Here is a 20,888-nt window from a genome sequence, read left to right as displayed (position 1 = left end):
ACATAATCCATTGATCACAGCTTACCCGAGGTGGCCATTCATTTATCTATATATTTTATTGATATGTTGATCTAGCTCACATTTGTTTAGCCCTTTGTAATAAAGTATATTTAGGCAAATTTTATCCTTTGATCTTGACAAGATTTCTGTTGAGTTAAATATGACTCTGAGAGAGAAGGAAAAAGGGAGCCATGATTATCCTGACTTGCCCGAGTACACGTGGCTGGTGAAGGAGACTGCCATGGTGCAAATCCAGAACTTTCAATTCCAAGCCCAGTATTTTTCCTGCCACACCCTGCTGCAAATCTTCTTGTTAGAAGCTGGGTAACAGATGATGTCTTTTGTGTGGTTCTGGAGGAATAAAGATTCTGAGGTGACAGCCCACCCAGGTGTTCTGTGTTAACTTCCAAGGTTTGCAGGAGAGCATTGTGACAGTGGCACTGAGGGTCAGGAGACTCAACCTTAGGAGATCCGGATTTTAGACCTGTTTGGCCACTTCATTACTTTAGATCTTTCCTCAACTTTAGAGTGAGTAGCTGGATTGGGGAATATTTTAGATCAGTGGTCAGTAAACTATAGCTCTCTGGGTGAAATCTGGTCTATTTTTACATATACGATTTTATTGGAACGTAGCTATGCCCATTTGCCCACCCTCTGATGGCAAAACTGAGTAGTTGAGACAGAGCCATGTGCCCTGCAAAGTCCTTTACTGAGAATGTTTGTCGATTCCTGTTTTAGATCTTCCTCTATCTTATTTTAGTTTTTTTTTTAATTGCCATTGTCTTATTTTATTTGTCAATCAAAGAATAAGCATTTCTTAAAGAAGAACTTCTGAAGTACCTCTTTGGCCAATGGGGGCATTTGCTGTAGCCTATAATGATTTGGCTGTCATTGCAGAGGGTCTCTGGAGAAGCCCTCTTTCTCACTGCAGGAACTAAGAAAGGTGTTTTCTAGGTCTGTATCCCATTTCTACAAATACAGATTCAATTAAAGCACCTTTCCTTTTAATTTTCCTATTCTTTATTGTCATTCAGCTTTGGGTTGAGGCAGTGAGATTGGTGCCCCCTGGGGACCTCCTGCAAATGCTATTCCACAAAGTAGTGGTTTCCCGATGTGTGTCTCATACAAAACCAAACAATACAAATAATGCTTCTATTGTACCTTTCCTATGGCTGGTCTCAAGGGGGAGAGACTGTTGTCATAAAACACCACAAAGCTGCTATAGAAATGGGCAGGCAGAGGAGACAGTCCTCTGATGGCCTCAGCAACTCAAGGGAAACTTCCTCTAAACCGACAGCTGAAAGCTGCAGGGTTTTTGGTTGGTTATTCGCTGAAATGTGAAGATTCCTCATCTCAACGAGGAATTATGGAACATGCATACTATTATCTGCATGTAAATTATTGAACAGATGATCAAGATATTATACTTATATTCTATAAAATATGAATGGAGAGGCAGGAGTTATTTTTTTAAATAAAAGTCCAAGGTTGTTGGATAACTGCTAACTGTGGCAACATCAGGTTATTTCTTCCATTGTCTTCTAATTCTAACCTGGATAACATGCCCAAGTTAAATAAATAAATGTGGAGTCAGAGCTATGGGAATTCATCCTGGCACAGGCTCTCAAATTGCTTAGGCTATCCTGTTTTAAGCAAATAATTACTTATTTTTATTTATTTAGGAACATTCCTTTGCTTAATTATGTCATACACCTCCCCTTCTCCTCCCAGTGTGGTTAAATTTAGTTTCTCAACATTTACAGCAAAGATGTATTTATATAACTTGTTTGATCTGTAACATTCCTGTTTCCAGAATGTAGTAGACATATCATTTAGAGAGAATCCAGACTGTAAGGGAAATTCTTTCTATAGGACTTTCTGAGGGACCATGCAAGAAGAAAATCCTATTCAGATTCCTGCCTTCAACCCCTTATTTCTCGGTGTCCTTAGAACTCATATTTTGTGGTCTAGAAAATATTAACTACCAACTAACTCAGCTTTTTGTAGGTTGAAGTACTATTCATGTTAGGTCTCAAGGGTAGCTAATTATTGATGGTTAGATCTAAAAGATGAGTAAGATATCTTCAGAAGGACTGTATAGCATTGCAGAAATTTGGAAATATTTCTTTGCATTTGGTATAGATGATGAAGAAAAGTGGTTTGGGTTGGAAGAAAGATCCAGGTTTGGTAAGGCTGCTCAGAAATTATTATAATGTTAGTTATAATGTTAATTTAAGAATGTTCTTAAAAGGGAAATTTTTTTCCCTTTCTATTGGATTCCAATCCATGGGCCAAACAGAAGGAAAATTTCCCTTTCTAAAAATACCAACTCTCACAACTGCATCTGTGGGACCATGTCTGATCTCTGCCTTGTTGATCACCTGGCCAATTAGTCACGTGAAAACAAAGCTGTCAGGTGACAGTGCTTTGGTTTGCTGCCCTCACAAATGTATTCCTTGTTCACTGACACCTTGCTAGCTAGTGAGCATGAGTGGTGCTCTCTGTCAGGGCTTCGGGAGAGGAAAGCATGCTGGGGCAGACATCCTACACTCATCCCAGAGCCAGAGGGCCTTAGGAATAGTCAGCTAAAGCTGCTCATTTGAGAATACTTTTTAATGCATTTGTTCCACAACTCCAAGGCAGGAGTTGCTACCCCCAAAATACAATTTGTCCTCATTGCCGTATAGCCCAAGAAACTCACGGAACTCAGACTATAGCAGCTGACAGTAGAACCTAAAGCTGAATTAAACTCTTCCACTATTGAAACAACAATCTAAAAACATCCACAGAATAATTTCTCGTAAATCTAACACATGAGTTATTTTTGAAGGCAGAGATGGGTGGAGATCTACCAAAGAATTTGTGTGCATATATGCATAACCCATGCATATATGAGGGAAGAGATCTACCAAAGAATTTGTGTGCATATATGCATAACCCATGGACACAGACAATAGGGTGGTGAAGGCTTGGGGTGGGGAATAGAGGTGGGCTAGAAGGAGCCAATGGGGCGAAAAAGGGGACATATGTAACACTTTCAACAATACAGATTTTATTTTAAAAAAGAGAAAATAAATAAAATAATTCATAGGATATTTTTACATAAATCTAATACATGGGTTCTTTATTTTATTGAGAAGTCACATCAGAAATTAAACCTTGTAAGTATCCAAAAGCAATTACAAAATGAGATGATTATGGTGGCAATATTGTAAATGAGACCTCACTGAAATGCCAGAGCACTTGCTATATTCATATTTTAGGCGATAATGATGCTAAACACAATTCACTGAGTTTTCAGACGTTAATTCCTTTATTTTTTTCTATTAGACATGATGAGGTTCAAACAGCCATTGCCACACTGATTTTGGAAATAATAACATCATCACCATCCTCTGCTGGTGAAACATGAATGGTTCTGCCATTCTGCCCCATAGGCACTTATCAACAGACCAGGAATCAGACGTAAATCCCTGGAAGTGAGACGACAGGATGTTACAAGGCTCAGAGCTCCGAGCGCAATTGTAAACCTGCATGCTGATCAGCCTGACTTTGAAAGATACCAATCACAGCAAAAGTGGCAATAAACAGAGAATTAATTTTCCAGGTAGACTGTGACTCTTTGCGAGTCAGTAAATTGCCATCTCTGGAATTTACTTCTAGTGTACTGGTTGATCCAAAGCAATGTAATTTGTTGAGAACCAGCTTATACGCCTGCCCCTGCTCTCCTTCCTTCATGAGTACTAATCAAGCTCCTCCTCTGGGCAGGCATCATGCTAAGCAGTAAGGGAGATCCTAAGGAAGCATGTGGCATGGCTTAGTCCTGGTGCAACTTACAGTGTAGTGGGAGGGTGGTGGGGAGAAAGATATATACCGTAATTTCCGACGTATAAGACGACCTTTGAAACAAAAAAAAGTCAACCGAAAATCGGGGGCAAAAGACCAAAATTGCATAAAAATTACCTGCAGATCTTGACAGCAAAGTAAGTCTTTTCTTTGAAGTGGAGGGTAGTCTTATACAGCGAATATAGGCCTAAGCCTATGTTTTAACTGTAAAATTAGGGGGTCGTCTTATACGCTGGAAAATACAGTACACCAATTAGAAAGATTCAAAAGAAAAATAAAACGCCAGGGAAATGTAGATGCTTCCATTGGATTTATCAGAGTCCATTTCTGATGGGAAGAAAGCTACAGAAAAGGAATAAGTGAGCTAAGCACAGATGGTGAGAGAAAAGGAAAGAGTTGCTGAAGAACCCATTCATGTCTAACCTTGGACTAGGTCCCTGTACTTGTGTGTTACATAAAATAACACCTTTAAAGCAGCTGTAGGAGGAACCTATTGCCTCTCATTTGATAGATGGTGAAAGTGTAGACTTTAAGGCTTCTACTCACTTTTCCATCTCAGCCAACATGCCTTCTCTTCTCCAGGAAGACTCTTCCAGGAGCTGTATTGCATTCCTGTGGCTTTGAATGTCTTTAACACTCAACAGAGTGAATAGCACCCCAGTGCCTGTCTGCCTTTCCTAAATGTAGGAATTGCCTTTGTCTCTTCTCACCTCTGGTGCTTAGCATAACATCTTCAGTATAGCTTGTGCTAACCATGTGTTTGCTGAATGAATGAACCATGGCAAACTGCTTGTAGGGCAGAGCTGAGAGTATTACTCAGTTTTAAAAAATCCAATACCAATACTCTTCCCACCATTCCATGTTACCTATGCACCGGAGAACTTTTTCAGAGAATCAAACAAAAACTTAAATTCTGTCCTGCCATTCTGCTTTGTTGTGAGGTGAGTACATATTTTAGGAAAACAACTGGGTACCTCAATGAGCCCACCAATGAGGTAGTCACTCAGGAGGTATGCAGAAAGTGAAAGAGTATTCCTAGATCATTTTCACACAAAAAATGTCCTGGGATTAAAAAAAAAAACCTTTCTTACTTTTGCCTGAAACACCTCCATTAGAACGCTAAGTTTTCTGCATAATTACTCTGGTATTTGTTTCATTTTAATTTTATTCAAGTGGCTATATAATCTATCTTAAAATTATAGGAGAAAACATAAGCAAAGAAATGCAGAACTGGACTGAATGGTTTTTATCACAATATACTCAGGAGTTTTGCTTTGCTAGGAACATATTTGTGGTTGTTCGCCAATCTCAAAGTTTTGATATTTGAGAGAGTTTCAAAATGGCTCCAAGAGCTGGTCATTTCATTCTAAGACACAGATACTTCCAAAGGAAACAAAGCATTATAAATCTTTATTTTGAATGGGAAAGAGAAATCTCAGTCTGCTGAGAAACCTGATACCAGGAGCATTTTTAATAGTTAAGGAGGATCCTGGGAAGAATGAAGCCTGCAAGGAGCTGGAAGCTGGTTTTCCTTTGAGTAGGCACATTGTTTACACTTTCCTGTGGGAAACTTGTAGGCAGCAATGAAGAAAACTTACCTTATTGGTACCTTATAAGGTGAAAGATCAAAAAATAGACTTTGAATTACAATCAAGTAACATTGTCTGTTTCAATACCATATCAATTAGTAGGAAACATAAAAAAATATTAGTGCGCTGAAAAGTGAGATATTTTCACATATCAGAAAACAAATATGCAAATTATGTGCTTTCTTATAAGCCCCACTGTCATCTATTTTGCCACCTACTTCACAAAGAAAACAGATCTTTGTTTCTTTTCTATTGTTTTTCTTTCCTTATTTCTTTTATTCTATCCCTCCTACCTTGTTTCCCTCTCTTTCTTTTTTCTTTTTTTGAGGGCCATAGAAATTATAAAAGCGAGTGGTGAGTAGTGGTACTTCTCTGACTATGGTTCCCAAAGTTTTAAAAATTTGTTGGTTTGTTGAAAGGGCCATCCTGTCTGGTCATGTCACGTTTTCATTTTGAACCACAGATTCTGTGATGGTACAGAAAAGATGGACTGCTTTCCTTTGTGCATAGTGAAGTAGGAGACACTTCCCTTCTCCCACATCTCCTTTCTCCCCTCCTCTTTGTCTTTCCCTTTGTTCTTCTCTGGTTTTTCCTTTATCAGCCACGCAGGGCTTCCATTTCACTTTTCTAGTCCGAAAGGAAAGTCCGGCATTTCTACTAAAGTCCAGGTTTTCCTAGATCTTTAAACTAATAGAGTGAAAAGAAATCATCTTCTCTAGTCCATCTACACTATTTCTGTGAACACTATCAACTTCATTACAAAGTTCATTCTTCTAGCCTTCTCTCTTTCCCAAGCTCCCCCTGTTCAGGCTCTAATGACTCCACCATTCATTCGCCACCTGTGCCTTTCTTCTCTTCCCTCCCTCCGAGTTGCAGGGCTATTTATATCATCACTGAACTACTGCAGTAGCCTTTGTTGTGTTTTCTCTAAAATGCATCTGATTATGGATTCCCATATTTATATTTTTGAAACTCATCTCTGGTCATATTATTTTGAAGCCCTAAAACATTCGCTGTCAACCCGATGTCTTCAGAAGAGAATTTAGACTAATACTAAAATTAGCATTCTAGTTTGTGCTGAGGATTTGGGAAACCTGTATTAATGAGTGTGAAGCAGAAAGGAGTGAAAATAATAATATCTTCATTTCAGGGTTGTTTGGAAGATTAAATAAGATCATTTGTAGCACAGGGCATAGTGACACTCATCTAAATGGAATAAATACATGTTAGTTTTTATTGTCTTCCTCAATTTGGGGATTGTTGGAGGAAGAGAGAAAAGAGATTAGGTCTTCCTTTTGCTCTGGCTAGACTGCATAGAAGATTATGATAGTCTTTGAAATATAATAATTCTTAAACAATTCCATCAGCACCTAGAATTAAAACCTTGGACTGGAATTTGTTTACTAATCATTTTCTTTTGTAATGTATTTCAGAAGCATTGTAAAAACAAAAATTAAAGAAATCTTGGCAGCAAAATCTCACATTAGAGCCTCACAAATGGTACTGTATTCTGTAATTTAAACAGGGCATTTTTGATACAGTTAAAAATTACATGGCTGTATTATTCAAATGAGAAAAGTAGTTGATGTGCATTCAGATTAGTTCCTTTAATAATGCTTTATAAAACTCTATGGCTATTACTGACTCAGTAGTACAATGATAATTTGCAATGCCCCATTGATTTCAATAAAAGGGCAGAGAAAATGGTTCAAGTTATCTTAGAAAGGCTAATATGAGACAGTATAAAAAGCAAGGGATTTTTTTTTAAACTCAGAAAATAAAAGGTACAAAGAAAAATATATGCATTCTACCCACTTATGTTCCCCAAAGAGGTTCCCGCTTCTCGGATCCGAACATAAGCTGAATTTATAATAGGAGTGTTTAAGGCACTATTTACTCTTCAACCTGAATAGGACAAGACCTGGGAGTGAAAGTTTTGAAGCTCCAGGAAAAGGCATGCAGCAAGAAAACCTAAGCCCTGGAGACAATTAGAAAAAAAGAGATTTTCTACTTCAGAAGGGGATGTAAAAGGGGTTATTTGGGAAAGGAGAAGGTCCTGGGTATTTGGATCATTACTTGTTCAAAAAATAATAATTCATCAGAAATTGAAATTGCTAATTTAAAGATGATTAAGATTGGGCTTCTTCTAAATCAGCATGGGATCTGGTTCTAATATTGCCATTAAAGCTGATGTCACTACTGCTGGCCTCCCTCACCTGCCCCAAGTCCTCTGCCCTCTGCAGGATGTAGCTCTAGAACAATCAATTATGAGAGCCTTTGGACTTTGGGAAAAGGGCATGCTTGCAAATGACAATATCAACACGATGGTAGAAAACCATCTTGCTTTTCTCAAAACCCCCAAATCTGAGAGTTACTTATTCACCCTCACAGGTTTCCATGCCCCATGTTTACTCCTGTGGTTGGTTTCCCTTTCAGTCTTTGCCAGGATGTCTCTTTTGACGTGGTTTTCCTGATTTTCATTCTTTGTTGTAACTCCCTCTGTATCCTCTCAGAAGGGAAAATGACGTAAACTTTAATACCTTACTCAAAGGCCCTAGCTCACACTGACAGTCCTGTAATCTGGCCCATACCCTGTCATCTGTAACTGAATTTGATTGAATTTTATTTAATTTTCTATAAAAACCATCCATTTGTTAGTTGCTTTTCTCTTGAAATAAAAAATAAATAAATAAAAGTTTGTAAGTGAATAGATTAAAATTATGCTTTGGTTTCACTATTTGAAGACTTACTTTCACCCAATAAACCTGGAAACAAAGATGCTATTAAATAGTATGAGAATTATACCCAGGCTTTAAAATTTTCAATGATATATTCATAGCTGAAGCACATGCCAACAGAGGAAAGAAGGCAGATATGTGACAACATATTATAGATAACCACAGAGCCTGCTAAGTATGTGTGAGTAACACTGGAGCATACTTGCTTAGGTAGTGAGTCTGTGGTAAATGTAACAATGGCATTTTCTTTTTCCAGTTAAATGCTGGTTCATTTAGTAGGAACCATTCCCAAAGGAACAATCATTTTGAGACTCTAAAATCTCTGAATATTTTAACTCCATCAGCTCTCATTGATTTCTGTAAAACATCAAAAAATCTCAAGGTTAGAATTTGTTTCACGAAGGAGGAACATTTTGTTTTGTTGTGTTTGCCTAGAAGGAGAGAAAAAGTAAACACACATGGTCTTGAACAGTGTTCAGTTGTTTAAAACACTTAACTTGCAAGTAGTGAAGAAATAATAGTTTTCTATAACCATAAGCTTCTACTCACAGGAGGTTCTGTTTTTAAATGTTCCCTCAGAGAACATCCCTCTCCTCTCTGTTTTTTGACTGCTAGTGAAGAATGGTCTTTTATTTGGATTCTCCATCTAATTACAATTGTTTCTTCTAACACAGACACTATCACTTTCTCAAATAGGCCTCGTTTGTTAATTTTGGACTTGCATTAAATATTTACTTTAACATTCTTTTGAGATTCTTGGGGGCTTGACAATACTAAGGAGTTTCCCAATCAGAACTGAGATGTCTTTAAGTGCTTTTTACCTTCTTCCCTAAACAAGGAAGAGAGAAAAGAAGCATCTGCTACTCTGAAAATTGAATCTTATGCTGGATTCACAAGCACTTGTCATCACTCATTTATCAGCCTGTCCCTAAATGATTCATTATTTCATCATCCATCCATCCATCTCTCCATCTATTCATCTAATCTACATAATTATTATTTTTTGAGCAATTAGTAAATTAGACATCCTGGTAAGTGTTGAGAACACTAAAACAGACTAAGGTTGATTCTGACCTTCAGGGAGCAAAGATAAGAGTTGTCAAATTTGCTTGAAATAAACATTGAGTCTTTTAATTAATTAACCAACTTTGCCTGTGGTATACTACATGTCTTTCATCCATAAAATACCCAGCTTGTTAGCAAGGTTGTCTTTCACAGCATTTATTGAGTTTCCATAGAGATTTAAGGAAGAACTATATTACCTTTGGCTTTCCAGATCATTGCTTTGGCAGAGAAAGATAAGGCAGGTAAAAACAAACAAAAAAAAGATTGTCTAATAATATAACACATTATCAACTATGAACTCAATGGGAAAGTGTTCACACTTCATCTAAATATGACCAATGGTTAAGATAGAATGTGCTTCTTAAAATGAGTAAATTCTAAGACTCTTTATATATTGGCATGTGCTTTTAAAATGCACTTTCATGTTGCATTATGGAAAGATTTGCATAGCTTAATATAGCCACAAGGATATCCAGTGAACCCTTCAACCCGTGGAGATTTTCTTCTTGCAAATGAAAGGCTAAAACTGTTACTCACCCTGCTCTCAGAATAGAACCAAGGGGGACTCCCAATGGAACTGAAAAAGCATACAAATGCAGAATGTATAAAAAAAGAAATCATTTCTTTCTTCCTTTCTTTTTCCTTTTCAGACATAGTCTATAATCCAATGGATTTCATTTCTGGTGAAAGAAAAATCACTGAAACAAAAAAAACATTGTAGGGCTTTAGAAATAGACAGTTATATGAATAAGGATAACATTTTCCAGTTCTTCTAGTGGGATCAAAAATACTGTAGGGAAGACAATACCAAAGACAGCCTCATGCTTCTGGGTATGATGTCATAGTCTATAGCAGTGGTTTCTAACCTTTTGGACCTCAAGAACCACCAGTGGTCCATGGACCACCAGTTGGAGACCACTGGTCTACAGATCCCAGGGAGCAATACTACTATACTGCAGCTGTAGAAACTGCAAGGATCCTTGGTTCCCACACATTGCTCCACACAGGCAGCTTAATGATTCTGTTGGGGGTGCATGAAGTGCAGATTCCACTCAGGGCTTTCTCTTTTTGAAAGCTGGGCCTGTCCAGTATACTGAAGACAAATCCATCTTCCTTAACTTTCAGAGCTCCTCACCCATTTGTTCAATAACAGAGTAAGAGGTACTAGACAGTGTCTCTTTGGGTTAGGTTTTCTTCGCCTGGAGTTTGACTGGGTGATCTCTAAGGCATTGCCCATTCACCCGTCCTTCAGGAACCAACTCCCAAATTCTCTCCTTCCTATATCAAGGCTTGCTTTCACTTTACCTTTTTGAACTTCCTACATATTTAAGTTTTCCTTTTCTTCTTGCTCCCGATTAAACTCACGGAGCATTCTATTGCATTTCCTTCTATCTACCTAAAGAACTCATTTCATACTGTGGTAATTTGATGCATACTATTTACTATACATTAATTTATAGAGATTTATTTTTACCTTGAGCCAAGATGTAGTGAAGGCAAAAGAAAATAATTTCAAATTTTAACTTCTTGAATAGTCATGAACAGAGATGGCTATTCATGATTATTTCCATGGCTTTACCCTCTCATATATCATTTATGTTTCTCTAAACTCTTCCTTTGTCAACAGTTGTGTCTGACTTGTGTCAGTGCATAAGGTTCAGAATGGAAAGAACAGCCAGTCATCAAATAGTGTTGCTACTGTGCTTCTTTAAATTGAAATTGTTCTTGAATGTAGGGCAGGGGATGAGCCAATTATAAAATGAAGAGTAATATGCTGGGTGGAGTTGAGTGAGGAGGCAAGTGTCCACTGTGGTTCATGCAAATTGAATCATTGGATGCTCAATCTCTTAGAAAAATGGAGGCAACGATCTGGTGAGAGTTGTGTTCACTGTGGCCACCGCTGTGTGTGGGATGCAGTCCTGGAACTTCAAAGGCATATTCCTGGAACATCAGACATGCTCAAACACATTTGCAGAATAAACAATTGAATGAAAGGAATGAATAAATGGTGTTTGTTTCTCAGAGCATCAACCATGTCAGAGAAGACAGGGGTAAACATGTCGGTAACAAGGCAGGCTTAATGTTGACAACCACCACTCATAACATTAGCAAGGACGCAACTGTTAATTGCCTAGGAAGCTTACAGAAATAGAATTTATTTCTATCGCACTGGAAATCTATGTGTGATATATACATATTACCATCTGCCCTCTTTTGATAGAAAAAAACCCCACAGTTTTAAAAAATACATTTTTATTGAGTTTTAGAGAGAGAGGAAGTGAGAGGGATAGAGATAAAAAAACCAATGGGAGAGGAACATTATTGATTGATTGCCTCCTGCATGCTCCCTACCAGATGGGGAATCAAACCAGTGAGGATGCTCAACTAATGAGCCGCACCAGCTAGATGAGGGGAAAACTGTTAACTGGTAATGTCCTAGGGTAGGAATCAGTTTTTTCCCTGCCCCTTTCTGCCATTTCCTCTTCCACATTCCAAAAGTTTCACAGAAAGATTATCAATATCCTGGCAACAGGCTTTGAATCAAAGTGGGTCTTTATTTGAAATCTTTCTTTAGTATACAGCCAAACAATGGTGTGTTTTTCATGAAGCTTATATAGAATTTGGAACAAGTGTTTGAGGTCACAAAATGAAACATGGTTTGCTAACTTATAACTAATGTTTCCAGACATTACATATTTCTTAAGCACTTACGAGTAAAGTTCTGTCAGATGCTATGGATTAATTTGAAAAGGAGCATATTTAAGCACCTGTTCTTAAAGAGAATGCCATCTAAATTGGAAAATGCAGAACACTTGCAATAAAGACAGAACTTGTGTGTGTGTGTGTGGTCAAAATTATAATAAAATACAGTAAATAAGTTCCACATAAATAATGCAAATGATGGAAAAGCACAAATGCTGCCGGGCTATGAGAAGGGTGACACTTTGTAAGCAACTCAGAGAAGGTTTGTGCCTTCACAATAAAAATAGCTCCCTGAAAACAAGAACTGTAAATCAGCCTTTTTAAATCACCATTTTGGCATGTGAATGATAACAGTATCAGCTGCAATTTCTCTGAATAAAAAAGAGGGGTTAGATGTGATGCATATAGAGGCAATGATATGATGGCAAAAATAATCATCCCACTGACTTGGCCAAAAGCACAAGTGTCAATATAACTCCTGTATTGAACAAGCGAAACTCAGAGGATGTAATCATAAAACAACTTAATGATATTCTCTCTCTCTCTTTCTCTCTCTCTCTCTCTCTCTCTCTCTCTCTCTCTCTCTCTCTCTCTCCCCCCTTTTTCCTGGCAGGCCACATAATATTTTTCCTTATTCTTTTGTTTGGTTGTTTGTTTAATCCTCATCCAAGGATATTTTTCCAATGATTTTTTTTTATTGATTTTTAGAGAGAGTGGAGGGGAGTGGGAGACACACAGAGAGAAACATCAATGTGAGAGACACATCAATTGTTTGTCTCCCACACACACCCTGACCAGGGCTGGAGATTGAGCCTGCAAATAGGGTATATGCCCTTGACCAGAATTGAATCTATGACCCTTCAGTCCTCTAGCCAATGCTCTAACTAGCTATGGCTCCTCTTATTTTTAAATAATAAAATTTCTTATAGACTAGTTAAATAACAAAACACAGGCCAGTTCAGTAATAAGCATGATCAATACCATTAAAAACAGTTAATATTTAAAACCCTCAATTTATTGAAAAGCTGAACTCCACTTCTCCCCTCCCACTCTCACCCTGCAGCGGGTGGAAAGTCTCCTGTTAGAGCAAGGGAGTTGCTTCTCCTTTCTGACCCCATCTGAGACTTGTCTGCTCCCTCCATCAGCTTGCTCACCACAGTAGTTCCTGACCACGTGGGGGTGGTGCCTGGGGAAGGAGGAGACAAAGCAGTTAGGAAATATTCTACTATACTGATACAGTCATGGACTGATGGGGTTTGCTGGACTTTTAAGATGTTTAAAGCTAGCGTTCTCTCTCTCTCTCTCTCTCTCTCTCTCTCTCTCTCTCTCTCTCTCTCTCTCTCTTCTCTCTCTCTCTCTCTCTCCCCCCCCTCTTTCCTATTCCTATCCCTATCCATCTCTCTCTCCTGAGCTTTTCATGGCTTCTTTGAAGAGTTCCCTTTATTTCTGAGAATTTTTACCTAAGAGTTCCCCTGGAAGGTCAAATTACTATTCTTTCTTATACACGGTCCAAGAAAGTCACTTACCCATCTATGTATGCAAGGCTGTTAAGCACTACATGGTAAACACCTCTTTTGGAAAAATTTCACTTAATCTAATCACATTTGCAAAAGGATTGTCTTTGAGCCACAGCTGAAAGGTACCATCTGAATATCTGTTTGTGTGAGTATAGTATATTGACTAAGAGAATAGGCTATATAATTTTGATCAAGTTAACTCTTCTAAAGCTCTAGTTTATTAGTTTTTTTTAAAAAAATAATTGATAGTGCATTTGTATCATAGTTAGCAGTCTGTCACATAGTAAGAGCGGCCAGTATGTAGGAGCTATTATTATTTATTAAATCATTGTGCTTGAGAATAAAAACAAAGTACATTTAAGTATACTCTCCTAAGATGTGTCAATCTTGTAATTATCACTGAACCCTGAGATTTCAAAATAAATGTCTGGTGACCTGAGTGTTGACTGAAATGTTTACGTTGTACAAAGTTTGGATGTCTTAGATATGTTATTCACTCTCTCAGTTATACATTTCCCTTCTTCTTACTTTACTCAAAGGGGAAAAGGAAAGGGGTTATTAACATGCTCTGATGTGCATGTCCTTCCCTAACATTGCTTTTTACAGGAAAAATGCCTTTTGGTGATAGAAACAGAGTGGTGTGAATAGGGCAACCGTAAATCTGTCCTAAAGCCACTTTCTGACTGTAAATCATCATTATGGAGGATTGGCTTTCTGCTCATGGTGACACTTTACCCAGTGAAATGACCGGAAGGATTGGAAGTGATTTCTACTGTACTGGTTCCTTTGCCATAATTCATTTCTGAGCAGGTGGAAACGTAGTTTCTGGTCCTGAGGATCAAAAGATGGCTGTCCCATCACAATGAAATCTCCAGACGTGATTCTACCTCCCACATTGTCAGCTTCCAGTAGATAAATCATTTTGAAGCAGTTGCTTGGATTTGTCAATGTTGTTTTAAATTGAATGTGTTTTGCATTCCAAGCTTGTAGGTGTGAATAAGAACAGGTTAATCCTTTAAATTACTAAAACTTCACAAAGAGTAACCTTAAGTAATTATATACTTCATGCAATTATATTTTTATAGGGAAATGAAATATTTTAAATTAAAATTGATACAAAATATTGGTTGCCACCTCTGCTCAATTGGTATTTAAGAAAGGAGGCAAGAACATTCAATGGAGTCAAGACAGTCTCTTCAATAAATAGCGCTGGAAAAATTGGACAGATACATGCAAAAAAAAAAATGAAACTATTGGGTCGGCAACTAAGTAATTGCGGGTTTCACACATATATGGCTTCAGTTGAATTTTTAGGTTTGCAGACATAGTACAAATGTAAAACACATTTTGTATTTGATAGTTGGCTATTAAGCTGTTAATCAGTAAAAAAAGTTTTTTGATCTGTTTTGTAGTTTTTGTTTGGCGTTCGTTGAAAAATGGAAAATCAAAAGGAACATTTTCGTCATATTTTGCTTTTTTATTTCCGCAAAGGGAAAAACACATCGCAAGCTCATAAAAAGTTATGTGCTGTTTATGGTGACGAAGCCTTAAAAGAACGGCAGTGTCAAAATTGGTTTGCCAAATTTCGTTCTGGTGATTTTTCACTCAAAGATGAAAGACGCTCTGGTCGTCCAGTTGAAGTTGATGACGCCCTAATCAAAGCAATAATCAATTCGGACTGTCACAGTACAACACGTGAGATTGCAGAGAAGCTTCATGTATCACATACATGCATTGAAAATCACTTAAAACAACTTGGCTATGTTCAAAAACTCGATACATGGGTTCCTCACGAACTGAAAGAATCACAGTTAACGCAACGCATTAGCAGCTGCGATTTGCTAAAGAAACGTAATGAAAATGATCCATTTTTAAAATGACTGATAACTGGCGATGAAAAATGGGTTGTTTACAACAATATCAAGCGGAAAAGATCGTGGAGCAGGCCAGGTGAACCAACTCAAACAACATCAAAAGCTGATATTCATCAAAAGAAGGTTTTGTTATCAGTTTGGTGGGATTACAAAGGAATTGTCTACTTTGAACTCTTACCACCCAACCGAACGACCAATTCTGATGTCTACATTGAACAACTAACGAAATTAAACAATGCAGTTGAAGAAAAGCGGCCCGAATTGACAAATTGAAAAGGTGTTGTATTCCATCATGACAATGCAAGGCCACACACATCTTTGGTCACTCGGCAAAAATTAATGGAGCTTGGTTGGGATGTTTTGCCACATCCACCATATAGTCCTGACCTTGCACCATCTGATTACTTTTTGTTTCGATCTTTACAAAACTCCTTGAATGGTAAAAATTTCAATAATAATGATGATGTCAAATCGTACCTGATTCAGTTTTTTGCTAATAAAAACCAGAAGTTTTTTGAACGTGGGATTATGATGCTGCCTGAAAGATGGCAAAAGGTCATTGATCAAAATGGGCAATACATTACAGAATAAAGTTATTTAGTTCCATGAAAAAATTGTCTTTGATTTTCTTTAAAAAATCCGCAATTACTTAGCTGCCGACCCAATAGATCACCAACTTACACCATACACAAAAATAAACTCAAAATGGATAAAGGACTTAATAGTAAACATAAGATGGGAAATCATAAAAATATTAGAGGAATCCACAGGCAGCAAAATCTCAGACATATGCTGAAGCATTATCTTTACTGATACAGCTCCTAGGACAATGGAAACTAAGGAAAAAATAAACAAATGGGACTACATCAAAATAAAAAGCTTCTGTACAGCAAAAGAAACCATCAACAAAACAACAAGAAAGCTCACTACATGGGAGAACATATTTGCAATGTTATCACCCATGAGGGTTTAATCTCCAACATTTACAGGGAACTCATATATCTTAACAAAAGGAAGAAAAATAGCCCAATCAAAAAATGGGCAATGGACCTAAATAGATACTTTTCAAAAGAGGACATAGGAAGGCCAAGAGACATATGAAAACATACTCAAAGGCACTAATCATCCAAGAGATCAAATCAAAACAACAATGAGGTACCAACTCACACCTGTCAAGATGGCTATCATCAACAAATCAACAAATTACAAGTGCTGGCTGGTGAGGATGTGGAGAAAAGGGAACCTTCTTGCACTGCTGGTGGAATGCAGACTGGTGCAGCCACTGTGAAGAACAGTATGGAGTTTCTTCAAAAAACTAAAAATGGAACTCCCCTTTGACCCAGAGATCCCACTTCTAGGAATATATTCCAAGAAACTAGAAAAACCAATCAGAAAGGATATATGCACCCCCATGTTCATAGCAGCACAACTTACAATAGCTAAGATTTGGATACAGCCTAAGTGCCCATCAGCAGATGAGTGGATTAAAAAACTGTGGTACATCTACACAATGGAATACTATAATACATTGTGGTAAAAAAAAAAAAAAAAAAAAAAAAGAAGAAGAAGAAATTCTTACATTTGCGGCAGCATGGATGGAACTGGAGAGCATTAGGCTAAGCGAAATAAGCCAGTCAGAGACAGATAAATTTCACATGATCTCACTCATTTTTGGAATATAATGAACAACATAAACTGATGAACAAAAACAGATCCAGAGACAGAGAAGCATGGATCAGACCATCAAACCCTAGAGGTAAAGTAGGGGAGGGCTAGGGGGAGGGGGAGAGATCAACTAAATTACTTTTATGCATGCATTTAAGCCTAAATAATGGACACAGACACCAGAGGGGTAAGGGCATGAGTGTGGAGGGGGTGGGGGAGCAAAAAGGGGATAAGGACACATATGTAATACCTTAATCAATAAAGAAAAAATATTGATTGCATATTGATAAATTTTTATATTAATTTAAACTTTTATTATAAAATAAAACAGCTCCAGGAAACCACGCCAACAAACAAATATGTGCCTTACTGACTGACTTATTTCAGTTGAAAACATTGTAACCCTCAGGTCAAGAAGTAGAATTTTTCTAGCCACCCTCGCTGGATGTGACTTATCTTTATTTTACAACCCTTTTCCCCAGAAGTAATAACTGTCTTAACTTTGGTAGAAATCATTTCTTTGAATTTCTTTATAGTTTTATTACCCAGTGTATGTCCCTGGAACCTATAGTTTAGCCTTATCCAGTTTTTTATTTGTTGATTTAAAAAATTTCTGATAATCTACAATGCTCCTTCCCTTTTGCAACTTTCTTTTCTTTTTTATTTATTTGGAGGGAGAACAGAAACCTTTGCTCTGTGGGGTTTCAAAGCCTGAATATTGCTGATTGCATACTCTAGGTATAGTTCAAATAAGTTCCTTTATCTTTTATAGTTCCCAAAATTGGGCAGCTAGCTGGATCCACAGGATTTATCAGAATCAGGTACAATTGCTTTGGTAAGACTTTAGGTGAGTTTTTAGAAGGGCAAAATGTCCAGTTGTTTTCTTTCTGTAATTTGAATAGGTGTTGCTGTTCTATACCTAGATTTATTAACTTAGATAGTTGTTAATTTGGTGGCATTCTAATTCCATATATTTTTTATTATTAGATACAACACTTTTAAAAAGGGATGCCTTTCCTCAGATATAATTCAGCTTTCCAGTGCTTCTATTTCTATTAGAAAAATATAAGATCATTGCTTGATATTTTATGCACATTAAAAGGGGATTAATTAGAGGAAATAATTTAATATTGTTATTTGCCTTTTCTCTATAATAGAAGTGTCAGAGATGAAAGAAAATTAGTAAAATGTATAAGAAAACATTTCTCCTGTCAGGCGCATCACAGGACCCAGAGTCAAGTCCCTGCCCACACACATGCACCTCAAAATTGCTTGAGACGCAGACCTGGCCTGTCCCCCTCCCCATTCTGCTAGATCCAGGCCTTGTCAAGCCCCACCAGGCAGGGAACATATTCTCAGGTCCCCAGGCCAGCGCCAGGATGGAGGGTGTAGCCTGAGGTACCCAGCCCAGACTGGGGTGGGGGCATGCCTTGAGGTCCCCTGTCAAGCCCCACCAGGTGGGCCACATGGCCTGAAGTCTCCTGTCAAGCCCTTCCAGGTGGGGGCCACAGCCTGAGGTCCCCTGTCAAGCCCCACAGGGGTGGGGGTGGGGGGCATAGCCTCAGGTCCCTGCTGATTGCTCCTTAAGGCTCCTTATGGGAACTTGGCCTCAGCTGTGAGTGCAGCCATCTTTGTGATGGAGTGATGGTCAATTAACATATTCCCTCTTTATTAGATAGGATCATTTCTTAAGAAAATTAGATTCTTATCCTCCCAATGTAACACATCACCATTTACCTTTTCTTTTTAAAATACTTTTTATTTATTTATTTATTTATTTATTTATTTATTTATTTATTTTTATTATTATTTTTGTTTTATTGTAACTTGTAGTTTAACAAGTTATAATTATTATCATGACTGAAGAAGCTCAAATTGCCCAACTTTGACCAGCGGGAGTCACTTCAAGTTGACTACTAGGTTCTTTTGACACAACTCGAGTAGATTTCGTAAAGCCTCTTGCTGTTTAGGATGTCAGGATGCCACCATTGCATCTTTTTATTTCTGCCATAGACTTGGAACTGCTGTTCTTTCAAGGAGCTCTGGGTTCATTGAGTGGAAATGGAATTTCGAGACCACCATATGCATCCACTAGCAAGTATTATTGGTATTAGTTTTTGGTCATTGTTTCTAGGCCTTTTGAGGGGTAGAGCTATACAATATGTGCGAGCATGTGCATATGTGTCTGTGCCTCATGGGTGCATATAGATACATCTAACTCAAATGGAGTCTTTTTATGTAACATCCATGGTATGTATTTATTTTCTTCCACAGAAAACCCTGTCTTCAAGGAGAATAGGGGATGATAGAATTAGAATATCCTATTCTACACATATACAACTGTATAAAAATAACAGGTATATAATCATCACTGATATGTGAGGGAAAATATTTTTAGAAATTGATTGCATATGCTGTTAACCACCATCCCATTTTTTAAAATAATTGTACTGTTTTTAAAAACTTAGAACACACAGCCATATGTGGGCATACATATAGACCATCTTCTCCCTTTAACCTTCATTTATAGCTCCACGTTCAATGCTGTCTGCCAGTCCTTATGTCAGAGTTTCTCTGATGTGATTTTGAGTATTTTGAATGTCTTTGAAGATTGTTTTTTGTGTTTCAGGAAGAACTCATGGAAATAATCTTTTTTGTCTCTCTGCACGTGATAACAGTTAGTCTTTGATCATATTTGAAAGTTAGTTTTGCTGGGTAAACATTTCACTCATGTTTTCTTTTCTTGAGTATTATTATGTATTACTGTCAACAAGTCTAATAATCTCATTTTATCCCTCTTTTAAGATGCTTACTTTTTTTGTCTGGAAGCATAAAATATAATTTTTATTTTCTTATTTTTGTCTGTCACATAATTCCTGAGTTTTTTATGTATGACTTATGTTATTTCTTCATATCTTTGATCATTTCTACTTCTTTTAGTTTGTTTTGAAATAGGAGGGTGCAGTTTGATCTGTTTTGTGGGCATGTCCTTCTGGAATGCTTGTTTTGATTCTTGTTTTCTTTTATAATAACTTTGAATAGAAATAGACCTTTTCTTTTCCTGTTGCTCAGTTTTAGGTGAAATTAATTATGGACTTTTAGATAGCTCCCAAATGCACAGATTTCCTTGTTTGTAGTTTCATTTAGTGTTCACCAATATGCTCACTTATTCACTGTGACGTTTTGGTTCTGTTCTGCTTCCCCTATACCTCCCCCTGCTTTTATCTGGAAGTCTTCCTTCTTTTGTTTAAATTGCCTGTGTCCTGCTCAATTGGATTCTGTTCTCAGCAGTTGCTCCTCAGAGTGGGTCCCGGTTCGTAGGGATTAGTTTGCTCTGTTCTCTTCATGCTGTAGGTAGGAGCAGCACCTTGGACCCCCACTCCGCTCCTAATTTAACTGCTGTTCTCAAGTTTGACCACCAAATATACAATGAATAGGTGGTGGCAATTTTGGGGTTCTCTTGTTGAATAATCTGCTAAATATCTGTGTTTCCTTTTGCTTTCTCCTTCACTGGCAATGACGCCAGGAATGCTCTGTGGTGGTCTGTCCCCACATGCTTGTTAATGAGGATAATGAGATAACTTCTCACCTAGCTTTGTTATAAATATCATCCCATGGGCTTTTAGTTTTACTATCTAGTTCCACCACTCATCTTGACATGGGTATCTCAAGAAATTCAAAAGCTATGCTACTCTTACCACCTTTATTATTTTCTTTTTAAACATAAAATTTACTAGAATTTTTCTAACACAGAGATATAAAATACACACACACACATCGGTGTGGGACAAGACCTACATTCCAGTTGTTATTAAAAAAAATAATATAAATGTAAACACATTTAGAGCAGAGACTATATTTTACTTTTAATCTCAATAAAACTTTAAAAAT

The sequence above is a fragment of the Pipistrellus hanaki genome (genome assembly GCF_964339955.1).
Source record: "Pipistrellus hanaki genome assembly, chromosome: 12".
NCBI classification, from domain to species: domain Eukaryota; kingdom Metazoa; phylum Chordata; class Mammalia; order Chiroptera; family Vespertilionidae; genus Pipistrellus; species Pipistrellus hanaki.
This window is presented reverse-complemented; position numbering follows the sequence as displayed.